At 41.8% G+C, this 22723-nt stretch overlaps 1 protein-coding gene across 2 annotated transcripts in view; it reads right to left on the bottom strand.

Moving 5' to 3' along the window:
- Positions 1 to 22723, bottom strand: part of STK32B (serine/threonine kinase 32B) — a 272197-nt gene that overhangs the window by 144619 nt on the left and 104855 nt on the right. The window lies entirely within an intron of this gene.

Here is a 22723-nt window from a genome sequence, read left to right as displayed (position 1 = left end):
CTTCTATGATTCCATGAATTCACATTTATTTGTAATGAGAACTGGGCATCGAAATCCCACTCATTAAGATGTCAAAGCCTTTCTTCCTAATGTAACGTCCATTCACTAATCAGATATATAGTCGTTTTCCCAAACTTGAGTATCAAACACAGAGTTATATAGCATATTACTATAGATAATTTCCCAATAAGGGGAGTTATAGTATAATAGTATGCTTACATATAGGGTAATGCGTAGGGACTTTGAAAATTCTATTGTCAGGAAGTGCTTGATGGGAAATACAGCATATGAGGATAAAGGAATATTGTCTGATTGTTGCACTGTCTTGACTCTCATCTTATGCCTGAACCCTGAACATAGCATATGCGTGCGCGCATACACACACATACACACACACACACACACATGCGCACACATACGCACACACCCACTAAAGAAGCTTATTATCTTGCATACTTGGTAGTTACCTATGGGTATGCTACCTGTTAGTCTAATGAGAAAAAAATATTAAGATCACATCCATTTCTTTACTATGGTTTAAGTAATCCATTTTTACAATATGTTCTTCTACTTTTTTTAAGGAAAAGAAGAGAATCAATGTAATTCATATGTTTTATTGAAATATCTAAACAGATCTGTACCTGGCATGTTTTGGACCAGATACCATGCTCTTTTACATAGAAGAAACCCCACTCAAATCACTGGGGTTGCAGATATATACATAAGAAAAGACCAAAGCCCATTTTAGAAATTAAGGTTTACATAAGAAGAGACTGAATAAATACTGTAATGTGTCTAGAGATGTGTATAACTTTGCAAGTGAGCAGGAGGGAAGCTCAGGGATAATGCTCAATAGTAATGGAAATCCAAATAATTCCTTCAGCAGCATAGGACTGGATTCCTCAAACAGTTTTAATTTACGTGCCTCTCCCCCCTCCCTCACTGTACCCATTTTCATACCTTTTAAACGAGGGAAAGCTAATATGTAGTTTGTTACACTCTCACATTTATTTTTTTCTCTAGGAGCTAACCTCTATGTTCTGCTGCTTTTTTCTATCTCCAAGAGCTTAGCAGATGAGTAATGCAGATTATTGGAAGAGCAGAAAGTTATTTTCATATACTTCCCCCTCAGACCCACAAAAACATTGCTCACATATTCCATATTACTTGAAAATCGGTGTGTTTTGCCAATGTACTGTATGGGAGAATATGGCTCCCAAATATTAGGATCTTATTACCTCACCCAGCTGCAGCACTTCATTCTCCCAGTTCCCATTACTGTTACAGTAAAAAGGAGTATTTGATATAAAAATGAAATATCTCCTGTCTTTTTAGCTAGCTGCTGAGTTCATCAAATTGATTCAGGAGGATCCGAGGAAGGAACCTAGATCATTGAGTACTCTGATTTGATCTTGCACTAGACAGTTAAATTTGTCCCACAGAAATTGGTTGTCAGCTTGGAACAAGTGTGCAAGGTATAACAGCTTATCCATGTTACTTAATGTTAACATGGGTTACTGATGTGATTTGTGATAAGGGAATCAGGGCTGTACGTTAAAAGGGGAGGGGAAGATAACCAGGAGAAGAGAGGGAGAATAAAGAAGAGCATCCTGGAGGGTACTTAGATTGCACTTAGAAGGGGTCATTTCTAAAAGCCTGTGGGGAATTGGAAAGTATGAAGCTGCTGCCCCAATCAGCATCATCTTACATGATCACTACCACACATCCTATCAGAGCTATGCTGCACTAACGGCTGAGGGGACGGAATAGGTAGCATTACAAATGCACTAGATTTGTGTGGATCTCAAGATCCATTGTATTGGGCTCACAACCACCTTGTCCATTCTACCAGTGGGAGTGGGGTGGACAATTCCTCTCCCTGACAGATTAACATGGTGGAAACTCATACCATTTTCTGTTCCCTACCTTTTCCTCTTCCCCCCATGAATGAAATGATCTAGCTCTAAAGCTCTCTGTGTCTGTTTCTTCATACATAAAATGGGGATTATGACACTTACCCAGGGGAGCTGCCATAGAAGTTCAAAGTACTATTTATATAATAGCTAAAGCTGGTTGGGAAACAGAATTTCTGTCCCATGAAAAATGCAGAGTTTAAAAAACAAAAAACTCCTAGACTTAAAATTAAAACATATTTTCATTCCCAGTACCTGGGCAGCATGAATGTTTCAGTGTTTCTGAAACAAAATATGTTCCCTGGGTTCCCGGGGCTGTCTGGTGGTGGAGCTGGGCAGATAGGGAACTGACGAGAGCCCATGGAGCTAGCCAGCCCAGAATCTACAAGCTGGGTGCGGGGCAGCTCTCCAGGTGGGCTGTGAGGAAATTGGTCAGTCCAGGAAGTCTGGGAGGCCAGCAGCCTGTCAGATGGGGAGCCGGGCAGCCTAGAAACCCAGGTTGCCCAGCAGATGGGCTGTGGGGGGAACCAGGGATCCTACGGAGGCAGGCTGCCTGGGAAGCCTTGGAACCCAGAGAGCCCACACCAAGCAGGCTGTGGGGGAACCAGAGGAGAACCTGGCAAGCCCACCAGGTGCAGAGATGAGAAGACCAGGAAACATAGAGGCCCCAACTCCCTGGCTGCCCACCAGGTGGGCTGTGGCAAGTAACCTGCCAGCTGAGCTGCCAGGGATGCTGATGAGTCAAACGGGCTGGCATGGAACCCTGCCTACCTGATATTGACATGTTCCCACCAAACCTTTAGATTCTATTGAATTAGCATTTTATGATGGAAAACTGTTCTGTTGGACATTTTTTGACCAGCTCTAACAACATATGTATTTTAAATGCCTTGCTAATAGGAAATCACTATAAGATCCAGTTACAAGGGCTGCGGGAGGGGTAGAAAGCTATGGTAATGTGATATAATACATGCAGCTGGTGTGATTACTGGCTCCCAGACTGGATTCTGTAGTCTGGTTGGGGAGGACAATAGGAAACAATATTTTTGGGTTTTTAGAAGTATGTTCAGGCTGAAGAAATTCTGGAAGGTGGCTGGAGCTAAGCAGGAAAAGCAACATGCAGTACATATGAGGTCTTAAATTAGAGCTTCTAATGGCGATGGGGTGGGATTCAGTACGTGCAAATGGAAGCATGCTTTTCAGTATACCCATTTGTTTTGCATTAAATGATCTGAGCAATCATCCATCAGTTAGAGGGAAGCATAAAGATATACTAATCATTTTCATTTAGAACATGTGTGTTAACTAAGCTCTAACTAGGGGCTGTGGAGATACAGTGCCTGAGCAGAACAAAATCACACTGGGAATTAATTTGAAATTCTGAGAAAGGAGCAGAGTAATGGTTTAAGCATAGGACTAGGAATGAGAAAGCCCTCAATCCCTCTGTGGTTTTGCTAACTCCCTTAGGCAAATTTTTTCAAAATTAGGTGTCTAATGTTAGGCATTTAAATCCATAATGAGGCAGCCAAACAATGGACATAATGTACCTACATCTACATGTTCTATTATTTAGGTGCCTCATTATGTATTTACATGTCTAATATTATGTACCCAAGTTTGAAAATTTCAGGCTGAATCTGTGTGTGCCATTTTCCCCATCTTCAACAATTAGGACAAGTCTCATCTACCTTATAGGTGTGCTGTCAGTGTTTGATGATGTTTGTAGAGCACTTTGAACATGAAAAGAATCTTGTAAAGGATCAGTTCTGAGCATTAATACCTTATATATTTGGGCTCAATTCTGCCATGAAATGAAACTCCCTTGGAAGTTAAAGGGAATGTGTATACAGATTGGTAGAACTATGGGGTAGAAATGGGTAAACTTAATTGTAAATTTAATTACACCGAGTAATTTTATTTTAAAAAATATTTAGCTTAGAGAAACAAGAAATGGCAGGGCTAGCTCTTACTAATTGTTTCCTTTACTGCTAATCAGGAGTTTGACTCCTACTATTTAGTGCCAGGGATTCTTTTACATAACTTAGGGGATACCGTGATCAAGACCAAGCAAAATAATCACAGCGATTAACCATGGCTCCTTCATATTCTGTTTAATGATTTTTATTATATGGAGATATACCTACCTCATAGAGCTGGAAAGGACCTTGAAAGGTCATCGAGTACAGTCCCTGCCTTCATAGCAGGACCAAGTACTGTCCCTGACAGGTTTTTGCCCCAGATCCCTAAATGGCCTTCTCAAGGATTGAACTCACAACCCTGGGTTTAGCAGGCCAATGCTCAAACCACTGAGCTTCTCTTACTTTTGTTAATAATAAAGTGATAAACTGGTGACTTCTGTTGCAATCTCTTCTGTATGTCCTCTGTGGAGAATTTTAAGAGTGAGAGTGAATTACCTGCAGGACATTCTTCATTTGGTAAGTTAAGAACAAAGTATATTGTTTCCAGAATTATTGTGAATTCCATTTAGTATCTTATTATATATTTAAAACTGTTTACATAGTGGCAAAATATTTTGTTTAAGGGCAAGTGGATGCTGTGAGTTATTAATAAATAACAAACAGTTCATAATTAGGGGAAAATAGGCAAGCTTAACTAAATCCTACAAAAATAAAGAAAATATTAAAAAATTTTGTTTGTCTTTTTTACTTAAAATAAGCCATTTAAGGAGCTGTCTTGAGACAGGCCAAATAACCAATAGTAAGAATCTTAAGTCCAATTAAATTCTGATGTTAGGCCCAGTCTCCTCTCTAGGAATACATGGTCTAATCATCTGGTGATTAACAGGAGAAATGATTAGTAATTTAAATTTCAACAGCATTTTCATATCCCAATAAAATCATTACAAGATTTTAAATCTAATGCCTTGGCAGTGTCTTAGTTAACTTTCTCTCACCAATCCATGTAGAAGTTTTGAAAAGGTTTTCCTAGGCTTGGTTTCTTCATCAGTCTTCTTTGTTTTTCTTATCTGCCTGTGGCAGCTTGCTTGTGGAGATGGACAGAATGAGCTGTGTCTACTTGCTGTTTAAGCAGAGTAGCCAGGGAGGGGAGGGAACAGGGTGCTCACTTCAGAACCTTTTATAATCTTTCTCCTCCTTATTTTCATGAAACTATAGGAAAACACACTTCTTTCATGAATGTTTAGATTCAAGCTGGTTGCTGTCACCCTCTCATTGGCTCCATGCCTTCATGGATAGTCCTTCGGAGCCTCTTCGTCTCATGAATATGTAGTTTATTTATCAATATGCAACATTTCTTTAATTACCTTTGTTCTTCTTGTGGCAGGAAAGTATCAGACAACTGTCAAAGCCAGTATTAACTCTCTTTTTATTCATTCCATTCTCTGAGATACTCTTTCACTTTTTTAAATTAATTATAATTTATTATTTCTTCCAAATACAATAAATATAAGAAAATACCAGATTCATCACAATACACAAAGTAAATAAAAAGGGTTAGGATTCAGGGAGGCCAGGGGAAGCATCCTATCTATCTTCAGGATCTATGCTAATTGTAGACCTCTAAAAAGTCAGCCCAAATTGCTTGCATTTTTCAGTCATTTCCTTTCTGGGGAATGCCAGTCATTTGTTAGCTTTTTTAGCACCCAAAGCTGCATGTTGGGACCATACTGCCTTGTTACCAGGTAATCTCCAAGTCTCAGGAATATATCCAAGAATGGGCTCCAACTTAGTATCTAATATCAGTTTGGTCCTTTGATCCACCGCATACCAGAAATTCTTGATACAAAATAACTCTCAAAACATATGAGCTAATGTAGCACCAAGGAAGTTACATTTCCAACAGCCATGAGCCCTGATGAGGCCCACTCCCATTAGCCTACGTGAGGACCAGCATATTCAGAACTGTCTTTTGGTGAATAAGCCACAACCTCAGGTCTATGGTTGCTTTTTTAACATTCTAATTGTATTCTACAGGGTTGAAGATCACTGTGTATCCAAATCTCTGTTCTAGGCAACTCTTAAATTATTAACTTTAGCAGAGTAAATCCAGGAAGGTTCTTCATAAATAATAAAAGTTCTGGAGGTTCTGTAGCTCCCAATGCATCCAGTCCAAATACATTCATAAGTAAATGCTTTAACTGGAGATATTTCCATGCTCCAGAGCAGTGCAAGCCAAATTGTTGCTCAAGATCTACAAATGGTTTAGATTCATCATTATCAACTTGCTGCGACACAGTCATAATTCCTCTGTCCATCCATGTGATGGGGTGTACCAACCCACACTGGTGAGGCAAGGGTTAAGGAGCTGCTCTGAATGCAGGAAGCCACACCCCCATACCTGTGCTGGGCATGCTCCCAGTGGAGGGAGTGTTCAAAGGGAGCAAGCCAGCTCAGTCTGGGCTGACCGAGCAGGACAGCAGTTGGGTGCTATAGCCTCCTGCAGAGAAGCCTCTGGGACTCTAAGGGACCGAGACCATGCCTCACAGTCAAGCTGCTGGTGGCCTCTCAACTGTGTTGGCCAAGGGCAATGAGTCGCTGCAGAAAGGAAGATGCTCTGGAGAATGACTGAGACGACTCCAAGGGGGACCACAAAACAAAGCTATGGCGCAGATGGAGGAACAGAAGCAGGTGTAGGAAGTGACCCACGTAACAGGCATAAGGGTGCCCTCCCCGGCCAAGGAGCGGGACTATTATTTTGAAGGGCCCTGGGTTAGAATCCAGTAGGCCTGATTCTCACTGTTGGGCAACATTGCCACTGATTCTAGCTGCTAGGTAAATTTGCCACAGACTCTTGCCACCAGGCAACAAAGCCTGGAGTATCGCCACTAGGCAGTACTGCCGGCCTTGAACACAAAACACCCCCAATAATCCAGTCTCTCCACATCAAGGATTTGCCACTGATTTTAAGGAAAGGACTGCTCCCTAGGACCACCTCTACATCAAAGAATGGATGAAAGCAGAACTTTCTAACCAGGTTAGATCAAGCTTGTCCCACCGCCATTATTGTGGGAGTGCTGGAGCCACCTAATCTATAATAATTTGATCCTACAATGCCTGAAATGGGGAGAGGCTATACCAATTCTCGTTCATTCTGAATCAAAGTGGAGTCTGTGGGGTCATATCTAATAGCCTAATAAAGATGCCTGGCTTAACAAAAGGAGATATGATAATTTTTCAAGTGGGAAAACTAAATCCTCCCAGAGATTGGAGGAGCTATAATTTGTTCAGAGTCAGTCTAGGTTTCTTACCTGCACCCCAAAGCAACTTTTTGAATTATTGGGTTAATGAATTCCATCTCCCCAAATCGCTAGCCACTTGGGCAGTAATTGGTTCTATATTCATCTTAGGGATGTCCTGAATAATTTTGGGAATCAGTATTCCCAAATATTTCATAAGACAATTGTCACTTAAAGTCCCAATTTGAGAAAGGGCCTTTGTGGGCATATTTATGAAACCCCCAATTAATTTTATATCCTGAGAGGAATCCAAACTTATTAATAATGGTTAGAAGGTTAGGAATGGTAACCTCAGGCTTAGATACAAATGCAATAGCATTATCCACATAGATCATAATTTTGTGCTCTATTTGAACCACCCTGATACCATGAATATGTTGATTTACTTGGATGGCAATAGCTAGAGGTTCTAGAGCTCAATCAAACAGAAGAGGAGAAAGGGAGCAGCCCTGCCTTGTACCTCTCTGTAATGGAAATGGAGTAGAAATAAATACCAACAATCCAATCTCTCCACATCATGGACTACCCATGAATTGCCACCTTTAAGTCTGTTACTGAGTGACCTGAGTGAAAAAACAGATTGACAGAGCCAGAAGAGTACCCAGAAGTCACCTACTATAGGACAGGCCCAACAAAGAAAATAACAGAACGCCACTAGCCGCCACCTTCAGCCCCCAACTGAAACCTCTCCAGTGCATCATCAAAGATCTACAACCTATCCTGAAAGATGATCCCTCACTCTCACAGATCTTGGGAGACAGACCTGTCCTCGCTTACAGACAGCCCCCTGATCTGAAGCAAATACTCACCAGCAACCACACACCACACAACAAAAACACTAACCCAGGAACCTATCCGCAACAAAGCCCGATGCCAATTCTGTTCACATATCTATTCAAGTGACACCATCATAGGACCTAATCACATCAGCCATACCATCAGGGGCTCGTTCACCTGCACATCTACCAATGTGATACATGCCATGTGCCAGCAATGCCCCTCTGCCATGTACATTGGCCAAACCGGACAGTTTCTACGCAAAAGAATAAATGGACACAAATCTGACATCAGGAATCATAATATTCAAAAACCAGTAGGAGAGCACTTCAACCTCTCTGGTCACTCAGTAACAGACTTAAGAATGGGGTGCTGCAAATGACCAAATCCAGTTTTAGTCAAATGAAACAGATCCCAGAGCCAAAGGTGGCAATTTTGCAACAGAAAAGCTTAAAAAACAGACTCCAACAAGAAACTGCTGAACTTGAATTAATATGCAAACTAAATACCATTAATTTGGGCTTGAATAGAGACTGGGAGTGGCTGGGTCATTACACAAATTGAATATATTTCCCCATGTTAAGTATCCTCACACCTTTTTGTCAACTGTCTGAAATGGGCCATCTTGATTATCACTACAAAAGTTTTTTTTCTCCTACTGATAATAGCTCATCTTAATTAATTAGCCTCTTAGAGTTGGTATGGCAACTTCCACCTTTTCATGTTCACTGTATGTATATACTGAACCTTTTCTAATTCCAATATATATTTTTTGAGATAGGGCAACCACATCTGCACGCAGTATTCAAGATGTGGGCGTACCATGGATTTATATAGAGGCAATATGATATTTTCTGTCTTATTATCTAGCCCTTTCTTAATGACTCCCAACATTCTGTTCACTTTTTTGACTGCCGCTGTACACTGAGTGGATGTTTTCAGAGAACTATCACAATGACTCCAAGTTCTCTTTCTTGAGTGGTAACAGCTGATTTAGACCCCATCATTTTATGCATAGTTGGGATTATGTTTTCCAATGTGCATTGGATCCTGACAGCCCCTGGAGCCAAAAAGGAACTAACATATCAATATTCACTAGCACCCATCAACTTGTTTAGCACAACCATATCGGATATCAGAGAGCAATACATAAATTCAGTATGGTTGGATCATTCCATAGGTGTCTCCTCTTGTAAGGGAGGAATTTGCAGATTTTTTTAGGTATTTTTCTGCCTCCTGAGGGGAAATGAATGATATTATGATCTCACCATTCTTAATATGGAACATTGCTTGGTATTTAATAAAATACTTCATGTCCATCTCCCTGGCCAGTTGTTTCAGCAATATAAGCTCCTTAGTGGTAAACTTCAGGAACTTCACAATCAATGTTCTAGGCTGACCTCCTGGAGCTGGCTTGGTGGCAAGGACTCAGTGTGGCTATTCTATATAAAAACAAGTCTACCAGCAGACCCAACTACTTAGTTAGCAATTTAGGGACAAATTCAGAGGTTTACCATTCTCTGTTCCCTCAGGGACACCCATAATCCTGATGTTACATTGTCTTGAGTGGCTTTCTAGATCAACTAGCTTGGTCTTAATATCATTACAGTTCTTCATAACCTGTAATTTGTTCTCTTTGAAATCATCTTCCACTTCAGAAATTCTGTGTTCTACTTCACCCAGCTGTCTGGACAGACGTTGTAGTGCACTCTGAACTTCAGTCATGGTGATCTTTAGGTTGGAAACTGTCGATTTAATTTCAACAGTATCTGCGGCAACCTGCTGTAGTACAGCCATCAGCTGCATTCCATCAGGCTCAGGCACCATTCTGTTCGTAGAAGAGATGGAGGCACATCTCCTCTGTTTTTTCAGTGCTTTCCAATTGGGAGAGGAAGATGCATCTTGGGGGTTTCGGTAGTCAGACAGTATTTCTTGGGGTTGGATGGTGGTCTTTAGGGGATGATGTGTGGGGATTCCCCATGGGTGTATTCAGAGCTCAAGCAACCTGTATCCACCTTGGTCGCAGCACACTCTGGTGTACTCTTTCATTTTTATTAAAGTTTGACAGGAAATGAAATTTTGTTTTCAAAAAGTCCAAATACTTCTGTTCTTCATATGGTTCTCAAAACAGTCTTTTACAATTAAATAACTTTTAAAAAGTCTTTAGCTTAAGTTGTTGACTCTATATGGCAATTTTTGGAACAATGATTTTCTTGTCTTCCTGAGTTAAATGTGGATTTGCTTGTGCACTGCCAGTAATTAATTAATTCCCCATTAATATAAATATTATATACTTAAATTACTTCTTACACTAGTATAATTTAGCATCTAATGACCTGGATATATTTGTACATAAAACCTCCTATTATTCATATAACAATTATATCAGGCACTTATTACATGAAGGCTTGCATTTAATATAAAATACTTGCTAATATACATTTTTAAAAGAAACTTATGCTTATCTTAAGCATCTGAGAAATAACAAAAGTTTTCACCTTTAAGTGGAAACATTAGTTGGAAGTAATATCTTCTATAAACGTTGCCCACCATAAATGTTTTCCAAGTTTAACGAATGAAGCCGTTAGTATGTTTACAAAGGAAATCAATTTCAATAAGAATATTTTTGAATCCTTTATGTGTATTTAAACTTGGGTTTTTGTTTGAAAAGAAAAGGATTGGTATAGGCCCACTTTACAACCTAAATGTATGGCTCTACATTCCTTTTTACCATTAGGCTTCTACTTATAAAAGGAACGTTGTTCATGTTTGTCATCTTGACATTTTCTTGTCTTTGGAAGATAGAAGCAGAAAACTTCTGGAACTTCTTTGATGAGCTCTAACATTTTGTAATCATAACTAACTAAACATATGGATTGTTATATTTCCAAGCATCCTGGCTATAACACACTTGTAGCTTTATCTTACTATTTGGTAAAGGTGCAAACAAGTTTTAACCAGGGCCGGCTCTAGGATTTTTGCCGCCCCAAGCAGAAACAATTTTGGCCCCCCCCCACCCCGTTTTTTTCTTACCCCACCCCCGGCCTCAGCTCCGCCCCTTCCCCAAATCCCCAGCCCTGCCTCCTCCCCCCAGGCTCTCAAGCCTAGGAGGGAGGGGGAGAAGCGGCGCGCGCGCCGCGGCCACTCGGAGTCTCCCCCTCCCTCCCAGGCTCTCAAACCTGGGAGGGAGGGGGAGCAGCGGCGCGCGAATCAGCTGTTTCACGCGCCGCAGCCGCTCGGGATCTCCCCCTCCCTCCCAGGTTTGAGAGCCTGGGAGGGAGGGCGAGCAGCAGCGTGCGAATCAGCTGTTTCGCACGCCGCGGCCACTCGGGATCTCCCCCCCCCTCCCAGGTTTGAGAGCCTGGGAGGGAGGGCGAGCAGCGGCGCGCGAATCAGCTGTTTCGCACGCTGTGGCGCGAGAGCAGCAGCAGCGGAGGTGAGCTAGGGTGGCCGGGGCATATTTTTAGGGGCGGCATTCTGGCGCCGGCCATGCCGCCCCTAAAAATGTGCCGCCCCAAGCACCAGCTTGTTTTGCTGGTGCCTAGAGCCGGCCCTGGTTTTAACAACTTAAAAAATAAGTTATAATGATTATATTAATATCATTTTGCATTTAGATCTCTCCCCAAAACGTTATGACTGGTCCCTCCATGAGCTAGAGTTTAAAACAAAACAAAACAAAACAAAACAAACCCCTAGAGGATAGAATTCTGCAGCCAGGAGTAGGCAAGGAAAATGTTGGCTTTTTATTGTTGTCCATTCTTCTGACGCCAGTGTCCTGTTATGACACCAGCATATCCCTCTGCTGAACAGTAACAGATGTGTGGAGTCTTGCAGGTTGGCTTCCCAGTGTAGGAGAAATCAGTGACATGGAGTCAGGCTATATTTGAAATATAACTTGCTTTATTTATACATACACAAGAGTCCTGGAACAGAGATAGTCACAAACAGCATGCTGGGCAATCACTTCTATCAAGGAATCTCTGTGCAACATAGATGCTTGGTTCACAGGGAGCAACTTTGCCTTGAAAAAATACTCTAAATGAGAACCCAGGGCACAAAGCAAACTCTCCAGCTGCTCACACAGCTCCCTCTACACAGAACCTTATATAACTAAAACCTAGCACCACCACAAACATTTCTTTCAAGACTTAAAATTTGCTCACACTAAGAAAAGGAACTTGGAAGACTATGTGTAACAGCACAACCTGGCGATGCTTATGGACAAAATAGTGGTTCAAACTATGGGCTGATGTCAAGTCAATGAGCATGCAAGAAAGAATTACAGGGAGGTCATCCACTGGCATTTTACCTTCATGTATTACCAAGAAGCAGATTTCCTGGTCAATTTTTAGTCTGGAGGTGAAAAATAATCAACTTATGCTTTGTGATTACAGGAAGATGGCATCAGTGCAGAGACAGTCCTGAAGGGATTCCCATTCATTATGAACATCTAAGGGCTTTCATGAAACCAGCTTTCCTATTAACCATCCTGGACTTAATTATTTCCTATCAAGTGACTGGACGGCCCACTGACTTACTTACATTTAGAAAATAAAACCTACCAAGTCACACAGAGGCCTGGCCCTTTACAATTCCTTCTGTCCTGAAGGGTGGCAGTTTCTTTTAAACAGGAATTTGGTACTGATCAGTGTTACTGGCCAACATCTGTTACATGTGCAGTAAGAAAATTCAGCATGTCAACATAAAGGACAAAGATAACCACATATTTATAAAATGGCATATAAGCCAGTGATATATAGATACATAAGGAAAGACAGCACATAACACACAATTCACCCAAATAAATCATTGAGGGAATGATATTTAGCACAAAAAGGGCTAACACAATTATTTTCCAACATTGCCAAACTGTGAATCACTATCTGATAATACCAAGGATGCTGTCACAATCATGGAAAAAAATTATAAAAATGTGCCTCACATTTATATCCACAGCGTGAAATCTGACAGAAAAGGATAAACAGGAATAAGAAAAACACCACAAAAGAAGAGTGTAATTTTCAAGACATTTTTACTATAGGGAATGATGAATCATTTGCTGCTTTTATTTGCAGCTATTGCTATCATAACTAGCTAACTTTGTTGCTAGCACCATTGATGCAACTGTTGTCAAAAAAAAAAAGATCCAACGGGAGCAGAAAAGAAACAGAAGAACATGAACAATTAGTGTTGGGAGGGAAAAACTGAACTATCCGCTGAAGGCAGGGTGAGCTCATCAATGTGCCAGAGGAATTCAGGCTTGGTTTATATTCTAGTCACAAATTCTGTATGAAATGAACGTTTAGAAAGGAAGCCCTTTAAACCAGCAGGGTTTCATCAAGCAACACAGCTGGAAGTCCAATGAACAGCATTACGCTTAGGGAAAACATTGACAGTACTGCTAGCTGGGGAGGATAGTGGATATTTGTTTCCTTACTGCATTGTCTATCTTAAACTATTAGATAAGACTCATCCTTTTATCCAAAGAATAACTAAAATCTGGTAAAGCTGGAGTGGGAACTTTCAGCACCACACTATGTGAACTGACTTAATATATGCATTGCTACTGTGTAAAAATGTGACTATTTTGCAATACGAAACTGTAGTGAGGCGGAGTGGCAGAGAGGCAGCTTATGTCAACCTAAATATAAGTTTCTACACTAAAATGTCACTGCCATCATCATAACTTGCCCATACACCGACTTAACTCCACCTTCATGAGAGGCATAGACACAATGTTGACGAGTAGACACTGCATTGCTTACATCGACTGTGAATGCCTTTCAGAAGCCATCCCACATTGCCCTACACTGACAGTTAAATCGGTGCAAGCGCTCCCGGTGAGGACGTGCACCACCAACACAAGGAGCATAGTGTGGATATGCAAAAGCAATTTAATTACTGCGATGGCTGTACATCGACATAAATTAGGTCGACATAATTTTGTAGCACAGACATACCCAAAGTGGCACCAGACCCTGCCAGAACAACAGATGCAAAACCTGCAGACGTATCTCCACTGCTATCATGATCAACACTCCCCACAACACACCTTTCAAGATCCATGGATCCTACACATGCCTATCACAACATGTGGTGTATCTTATCCAGTGCACTAAATGCCCCAACAACAACTATATGGGTGAAATCAGACAGACAATCACTATGCTCTCAAATGAACTCGCACAGAAAAATGATAAAAAGACAAAAACACCCTATCACCTGTTGGTGAACACTTTTCACAAAGCGATCACTCTATATCTGACCTATCAGTCCTCATCATCAAATGAAACCTGCACAATACTTTCAAATGATGAGCCTGGGAGCTTAAATTCATAACTCCGCTAGACACTAAAAATCATGGACCGAACAAAGACATTGGATTTATGTCTTATTACAACAATCTGTAACCCACTAACTCAACCTCTTTTTGTCCTGTGACTGCAAAGATGTTAATAGGCTACTCCACTTTGACTTAGAATATGTGCTAACTAACTATGCTAAACAATCTGTTCCATCTTGTATTTAGCTGTGATGCTAGAGGTACATTTCCCAGACCTGAAGAAGAGCCATGTGTAGCTTGAAAGCTTGTCTCTCTCACCAACAGAAATTGGTCCAATAAAAAGATATTACTTCAACTACTTTGTCATTCAGGCAGAATGTCATGTTCACACTTTGTTTCAGGAACACCATATTCCATTTTTTCAGAAATGAAATTTTTGGAGTATCTCAAGTTTGTGTGGAAATTTCAGTAAATTTGAGTTTATTCAAAATTAGAACTAAAGCAAATTTGTAAATACCAAATCCCTGAATTTTGGCCAATTCTACTCTTAACTTTGCTAGCAAGCAAAGCTGACTAGTCTGACTACACAGGGCCCTGTGTTTTTTTCCAAGCTCCGGTCCATCAGCAGCCCTTTCCAGCAAATAGTTTTGACCTCCACCTTCTCACCATCAATCACACACCTTGAAAAATCATTTGGAGGGGTCTAAATCTCCATGGTATCACAATGATAATACAGTAGAACCTCAGAATTATGAACTGACCGGTCAATCACACCCCTCATTTGGAACCAGAAGTATGCAATCAGGCAGAAGCAGAGACCAAAAACAAACAAACAAACAAACAAAAAGGCAAATACAGTGCAGTACTGTGTTAAAAGTAAACTACTAAAAAAATAAAGGGGAAAAGTTTAAAAAAAAGATTGCTTCTGTGCTTGTTTCATTTAAATTAATATGGTTACTATGCAGAAGAAAAATGCAGCTTTTAAAGTTTCAAAGCTGTATTAAGGCAATGTTCAGTTTTAAGCTTTTGAAAGAACAACTATAATGTTTTGTTAATAGTTACGAACATTTCAGAGGTATGAACAACCTCCATTCCAAAAGTGTTCGTAACTGAGGTTCTATTGTACTCCCCTTCTCCCTAAGACTGTGACACTAATTCATTACCCAGTTTCTAAACTCTCCTAGTGTTACTACTTTCTGCATACAAAATATGTAATGTAGATTATGGAAGTCTTCCTGTGAGTCCATGTCTTGTAGGTCCAGACAAAACCTAGGGCTGGTTCTGCCTACATATATTAACTGTGTGTATATCTGTTTGGTTCCCTAGCTGCTCCATTTCCAGTGTATGTTCATTTTTACTCTCAGATCTTTGATCACCGACTCACAAAGCCACAATTATTGCTTCTGGTTCCTTGGGTTTGTTTTTTTTATTTCAATTGATCTGCAATCACTTGCATTTTAATATGGTGGGGAAATCCTGAATTCCTTAATCTGGAAACACTTTAACAACCTTCCCTTCACCTTATGTATACGCATTATTAGTATGGACAAAACCTGGAGTCGTCAGCACCAATAGCTAAGGTTAAATAGTAACTCCATTAGTTGACAATGGCAGCAGACTCTTTAGCCTTTCTTTTTAGTTGACCACTAGAGGGAGACATGGTCACCCACACTCTGCCAGTATATTACGACAGAAGAGCTGAACCTTCATCTTTGCTCTAGCCTTTCTTCACGCTTAATGATTCCAGTACAGAAAAGCTCAGTTGTCTCAATTCCTCAAAATGTGCCCTGTGACGTATTAATGTTACTTAATTGAACAAAATTCAAATAGCTTACACTCCACTAATCTTGCCTATTAAATCACTGCCCTTCAAAAAATTCCAGGCCCATTCCCTATCACAATGATTACCTCCTCTCACAGATTTTCCTCCCAGGTGCCTGAACATTCCATGGATAGATTCAGTTCAGCAATCCATGTCTTCACAAAAAATAGTTTCTTCATCCCCACCCCATCTGTGTCCCCTCTTCTGCCAGGTTCTTTTACCCAACCTAACCCCTCTCTGCTAAGCTCCCCATCCTGAGTTTCTTCTGGACCTATTTCCCCACTCCTGAACTCCTTCCCTCTATCCTGCTCTCCCCACACACACACTCTTCATTTTCTCCCTCCACTGAACTCTCCTCAGTTTCTTGTTCCCCTGGCCAGTTTTCATCTCCTCCCACAGTTAGCGTAAGCAGTGGGAGTTCCATGATAGCAGGCTGTCATGGTCTTTCAGTGGGGCCCCAGCACAGCACACTGTGCCTTCCCTGTTGCCTTGTCTACTCTGCTACCTAATGTGGTTCCTTCCAATACTGTGAGGGAGCCATGATGCATAGTGCAAGCGACTAAATCCTTCGAAGCCAAAGATCCGGAGACCCTTGCAGAAGTAGTCTTCTCCCCCTAACACTGTATAGGAGAGGGGGACATTTCTTACCAGCATGAGATTACTATGATATCACGCTGACATGAGTTATGGAAACTAGCATCATAGAATAATACTAAGCATTATATAGTTCAAGTACAGAGCCCTGTACAGACCTTAACTAACTAATCCTCATAACATCCCTATGAGTTAGATGCATAAAGTATTTTTGTCCCTATTTTACAGACAGGGTAACTGAGACAGAAAAATGAAATTATTTGCCTAAGGATACATACCAGTCAATAGCAAAGTCAGGATTTAAACTCATGACCTCCTGATTCCCACCACAGAGTTCACTCTGCCACAGCACATTGGACACCAGAGTTCACGTATGTACAATTTTAGATGAAAGACATAATGTGGTTCAATACCTTAGCACAGTCGTTCTCAACCTTTCCAGACTACTGTATCCCTGAAGCCCAAGTCCCACTGCATGGGGCTGAAGCATGTAACTTAGCTTCACAGGGACCCCAGTGGTGTGGGGCCCTGGCAATTGCCCTGCTTGCCACCCCCTGATGCCAGCCCTGCAATTGCAACCCCCCAAACCTGTCCTGTGACCCCCAGGTTGAGAAACATTGATCTAGATGAGTTGAGGTACTCCCAGGAAGAAGACCCCTGGTTGAGAACCACTGCCTTAGCACTTATGCTGAGTCAGTGAATGCAATCTCCTCCTTCTAGCAGCTAATCCTAGCAACTGCATAGCTTGCTATTACCCCACCGAAAAAGGATTTTTTCTTTAGATCAAATGGAAAGAATTTGCACTTTTGGTGATGAAGGTCCCGGGTTTGATTCCTAGTGGGTATGAATGTAGCCATGGTCTGTTACACCTATGTAACTGTTACTATGACAAATCCTCCATGGAGGAACAATGATTCAAAGAATCAAGCTAATTAGGATCATCCCTGCCTATAGCTAAAGTGGGAAACCAAGAGGCTCTTTAGGAAACAAAGAAGAGGCTGTAATTTGTTAGATTTAATAATAAAAACATGCTACTGCTCTAGTTAAATTACCAGGCGCTTTAAATCACATCCGCCAGTAATTGTTAGCTACTGCTCATGTGAATTTGATCATTGTAATTTTTATAATTTTAAATTGGTTTTAAGTCTATCTTAGTGGCTAATATATTAGTGACAGGATGCTCATTTTGTTCTACAGATATGTGATGTCAGAGAGATTTAACATGATTAACCAGAGATTTGTGTTTCCCTTTACTTATTTACACACATACACACACACTAGATAATGGGTACATTACACAGAGAGGTGTAGGATAATGACTTCTTTGGCTATTACTGAGGTTTACAGATCACCTAAGGACAGTGCTGGCAAAAATATTGAATCAAACCATAACATTGCGTATTCTGTATATACATATAATTTATAGAAAAACTATTTGAAAATATTTTATAAAACTTAAAAAATACGATTGGGACTACTTTTCTGTATCCCTCTGCCTGTAAAAGGGAAGAACCATCAGTTCAACTGCAGATCTTTGAGTGAAAGAAAAAACAGACATTTTAACACTTCTAAAAATGATCAAAATAATTTCTCTATGCATAAAAAAGTTATAATTTAAAATCCAATTTCTTGAGATTTTCAAGGACAGACAGCAAATGTACTGTGTACCAATGGCAGGGTGCCCAGCTTCCCGATAGCACTATGCTATTTAGATAATGGCACAGAGAGTATGGCATAGAGAGTACACTTACAAAGTTTGCAGACGATACCAAGCTGGGAGGGGCTGCAAGTGCTTTGGAGGATAGGATTAAAATTCAACATTATCTGGAGAAACTGGAGAAACGGTCTGAAGTAAACAGGATGAAATTCAATGTGGAAAAATGCAAAGTACCGTATATACTCGTTCATAAGCTGAATATTTTTGGTAAAAAAGTGACGCATCAAAGAGCGGGGCTCAGCTTATAAATGGGTCTACACCAAACTTTGATGATTTTAAACTCTATGGAATCATTGAATTAAATATCTAATACAGGGATCGGCAACTTTTGGCACGCAGCCCACCAGGGTCAGTACCCTGGTGGGCTGGGTTGGTTTGTTTACTTGCCGCGTCCGCAGGTTCGGCCGATTGCAGCTCCCACTGGCCGCGGTTCGCCACTCCAGGCCAATGGGGGCAGCAGGAAGCGGCGGCCAGCACATCCCTCGGCCTGCGCGAACCTATCGGGCAGTGGGAGCCGCGATCGGCTGAAGCTGCGGATGCGGCAGGTAAACAAACCGACCCAGCCCGCCAGGGTGCTTACCCTGGTGGGCCGTGTGCCAAAGGTTGCCGATCCCCGATCTAATACGTTGTCATTTTGTTTACCTGGAGCGTCTGCGGGGCTCCATGCCTGCAGATGCTCCAAGTAAACAGAACGTCCCGACCCGCCATCGGCTTACCCTGACGCGCCAGGAGCCAAAGTTTTCCAACCCCAGAAATATAGGGTCGGCTTGTGAAAGGGTCATACAGTTTTTGCTATTTTTACCTATCCATTTTGGGGGGGTTGGCTTATAAACGAATGGGCTATTGAACAAGTATATACGGTACTCCACTTAGGAAGGAACAATCAGTTGAATATATACAAAATGAGAAATGACTACCTAGAAAGGAGTACTGTGGAAAGGGATCTGGGGGTTATAGTGGATCACAAGCTAAATATGAGTGAAAAGTGTAGTGCTGCTGCAAAAAAAGCAAACATCATTCTGGGATGTATTAGCAGGAGTGTTGGAAGCAAGACACGAAAAGTAATTCTTTTGCTCTACTCCATGCTGATTAGGCCTCAACCGCAGTATTGTATCCAGCTCTGGGTGCCACAGGAAAGATGTGGACAAATTGGAGAAAGTCCAGAGAAGAGCAATAAAAAAAGGTCTAGAAAACATGACCCATGAGGGAAGATTGAAACATTGGGTTTCTTTAGTCTGGAGAAGAGAAGACTGAGCGGGGATATGATAACAGTTTTAAGTACATAAAAGGTTGTTACAAGGGGGAGGGAGAAAAATTGTTCTCCTTAACCTCTGAGGATAGGACAAGAAGCAATGGACACTCTTTGCCCCCATCTTACTCCCCTGGGGAGACTGGGATCATGTTTTTTGGCATGAAATCTTCATGGTATTGTGGAACCCATATGTTCAAAAATCATGGAATCAGGCCCCCAAAATCATGAGATTTATTTAAAAAAAAACCATAACGATGGGTTCTTTTATTTGTTTTCTGAGCCTTTAGGGTGCATTCATTTTATATGTTCAACCTTTTCTCCATAACCCTGAGGTCTAGAAAACAAACTTTTTCATAATGAAAGTTGAGATTCTCCTGTAATCACCTAACTCCAGAAACTGGGGGTTTAAATAATACTTCAAATAGGGATAGTTGGCCACATTCACTGCAGATCTTCTTAACCTGCTGCAGCAGGATCCTGTCTTCCTTGTTCACCAGCACCTGAGGCCCCCTAGTGTTGCCACCAACTCCCTAGAGCATTCCCATTTCCTGCTTCTTTTAAAAGCAGCAACAATCTGCTGGGTGTTAGTGGTGGGCATTGTTTGTTGATTTCCCAGTTGCTATGCCAAGGCAGGGCCAGATGTTCCAAAGAGAAAAGGGCCACCACAAAAGTGAAAAATTAAAATTAAATCTCATGTTGAGGCTGGAAGTTGAAGCTAGACAAATTCAGACCAGAAATAAGGTGTAATTTTGTAATGGTGGGAGTAATTAGCCATTGGAACAATTTACCAAGGGTCATGGTGGATTCTCCATCCCTTACTATTTTTAAATTGAGATTGGATGTTTATCTAAAATATATGTCCTAGGAATTGTTTTGGGAAAGTTCTGGGGCTAGTATTACACAGGAGATCAGACAAGATGCTCACAACGGTTCCTTCTGGCCTTGGAATCTGTGATTTTCTCTTGTCTTCCACCAGCCATTTTTAAATTAATAATGAAATATCACAAATAATTTCATCTTCCCCACATGGAAAAAGAAAGGACTTGACAGGGCTATGTGGCTTTTCAAGTCATTTTGATGGCTCCTGTGTATGTGCAGGAACTTTCCTTGTTTGTATTTTACTAGTTTAAAAACTTCCTATTAAGCAGATTATTTTGAATTATTTTGTTTCTCCACCTAACTTCACACCCAAAATATCAACGGTGGAAAGACGGTCTTGTGTTTTAAAGCATAGCTCTGGGACTAAGGAGATCTGGATTCAACTCCTAGCTCTGCCATAGACTTCCTGTGTGACTATGTGCAAGCCATTTCTCCTCTCTGGCTAAGTCCCCTTTACACAATTCAGTGCATTATTTCCAGTTTACAGATGGTGTACAGACGGGCAGATTCTTTTTTACACCAAGGCCCTTTTATGTCACTCTACTTTTACTGTAATGCAGAGGTGAAAGTAAGCCGGTACGCCCCGGTACGGCATACCGGCAAGAGCTGGTGCGCCGTACCAGGGCGGATAGGCTTCCCCTGGCGGCAATTTAAAGGGCCTGGGGCTCCCAGCAGCGGCAGCTGGGGGCTCGGGCGGTTATTTAAAGGGCCTGGGGCTCTGGCTGCTGCTACTGCCCCGGGCCCTTTAAATCGTCCCCGGAGCCCTGCTGCTGGAGCCCTGGGGTAGCGGCGGCGGGGCTCAGGCAGCGATTTAAAGGGCCCACGGCTCAGCCGCCACTACAACCCTGGGCCCTTTAACTTGCCACCAGAGCCCCGCCACCACTACCCCAGGGCTCCGGCAGCAGGGCTCCGGGGACGATTTAAAGGGCCCGGGGCGGTAGTGGCAGCCGGAGCCCCAGGCCCTTTAAATAACTGCCCGAGCCCCCGGCTGCTGCTGCTACCCCGGGGCTCCGGCAGCGCGACTCGGATGGTGATTTAAAGGGCCCGGGGCTCCTACTGCTGCTACTGCAGTGGCGCCCCGGGCCCTTTAAAGCTCTGCCAGAGGCCGGGGCCCCGGGGTAGCGGCAGCAGCTGGGAGCCCCCTCCAATGGTGATTTAAAGGGCCCGGGGCTCTGCTGAGGTAGTGGCAGCTGGAGCCCTGGGCCCTTGAAATCACCCCCGGGGCTCCCAGCTGCCTCTGAAGCTGGTAGCTTGGGGTGATTTAAAGTGCCCGGGGAGTTAAAGGCCCCACCTTTTTCGGTAGAGGCCCCGCTTCTTCCGGCTGAGGCCCTGCCCCCTCCTAAGGACTCTGGAGTACCGGTAAATCCTTTAAGTTACTTTCACCCCTGCTCTAATGCCATTTTATAGTGCTAAACTACATTTAATCCCCCCTCTCCCTTTATGCCACTGAAGTAACTTAACGGTGCCTTAGTGCAAAAGACAATCTATCCCTCGTCTCTAACGAGAAGAATAATCCTTCCTTTCTCCCACTGTTTGTCTGTCTTGTCTATTTAGATTGGAAGCCCTTTGAGACAACAACTGTCTCTTACTATGTGTATGTACTGTGCCTAGCACAATTTTGCTTATGGTATCAAGGTGCTACTGAAGGGAAAATAATAATGTTAGAAATATTTATTGACGTAAACATTTGATTGGGCTGGTTTCAGGATATTATGGTAAATCCTGAAACCTATTCTCAGAATGTTTAAATTGTTATACGGCGATTCATGGAACCCTGTTGCCACTCGGCATGGAAATTGGGTCTGAGAGGTACTGTATATTCTGCCCTTGATGTGAACATGCAACTCCCATTAAAGTGGAGGACTAATACGCATGCATCGAAGAAAGGATATACCCTAGATTTTCATACTGAATCCTAATGAAGCAAAGCTACAAATGTGTTGTTAGTTCGGAAGTATGTACTTATTGAAATGAAAAGGAACTATAACTGGAGGTGGGATGTGATTCAAGCTTGACAATGGGTTTTGAATTATGGATGACGTTGTGATCTTAGCACAAATGGAAAAGCAAATTAATGGCCTTTCATTTGCAAGGGAATCTTGAACTACAAAAGAGAAGTGATGATGTGATGTTCCAGACTTGACAAATTTGGCAGATTTGTATGGCAGAATGAAAAACAAAACCTAGCAAGCAAAATGGCTTTCAGATATTATATATAAATATGCATGCTCAGGTTATGAGCCTGGGAAAAACTTAAAATCAATGGGGAGA

This window comes from Emys orbicularis, chromosome 5 (genome assembly GCF_028017835.1).
Source record: "Emys orbicularis isolate rEmyOrb1 chromosome 5, rEmyOrb1.hap1, whole genome shotgun sequence".
Taxonomy (NCBI): Eukaryota; Metazoa; Chordata; order Testudines; family Emydidae; genus Emys; species Emys orbicularis.
Note: the sequence above shows the minus strand (reverse complement) of the source record. Positions and strands in the feature narration are given on the sequence as shown.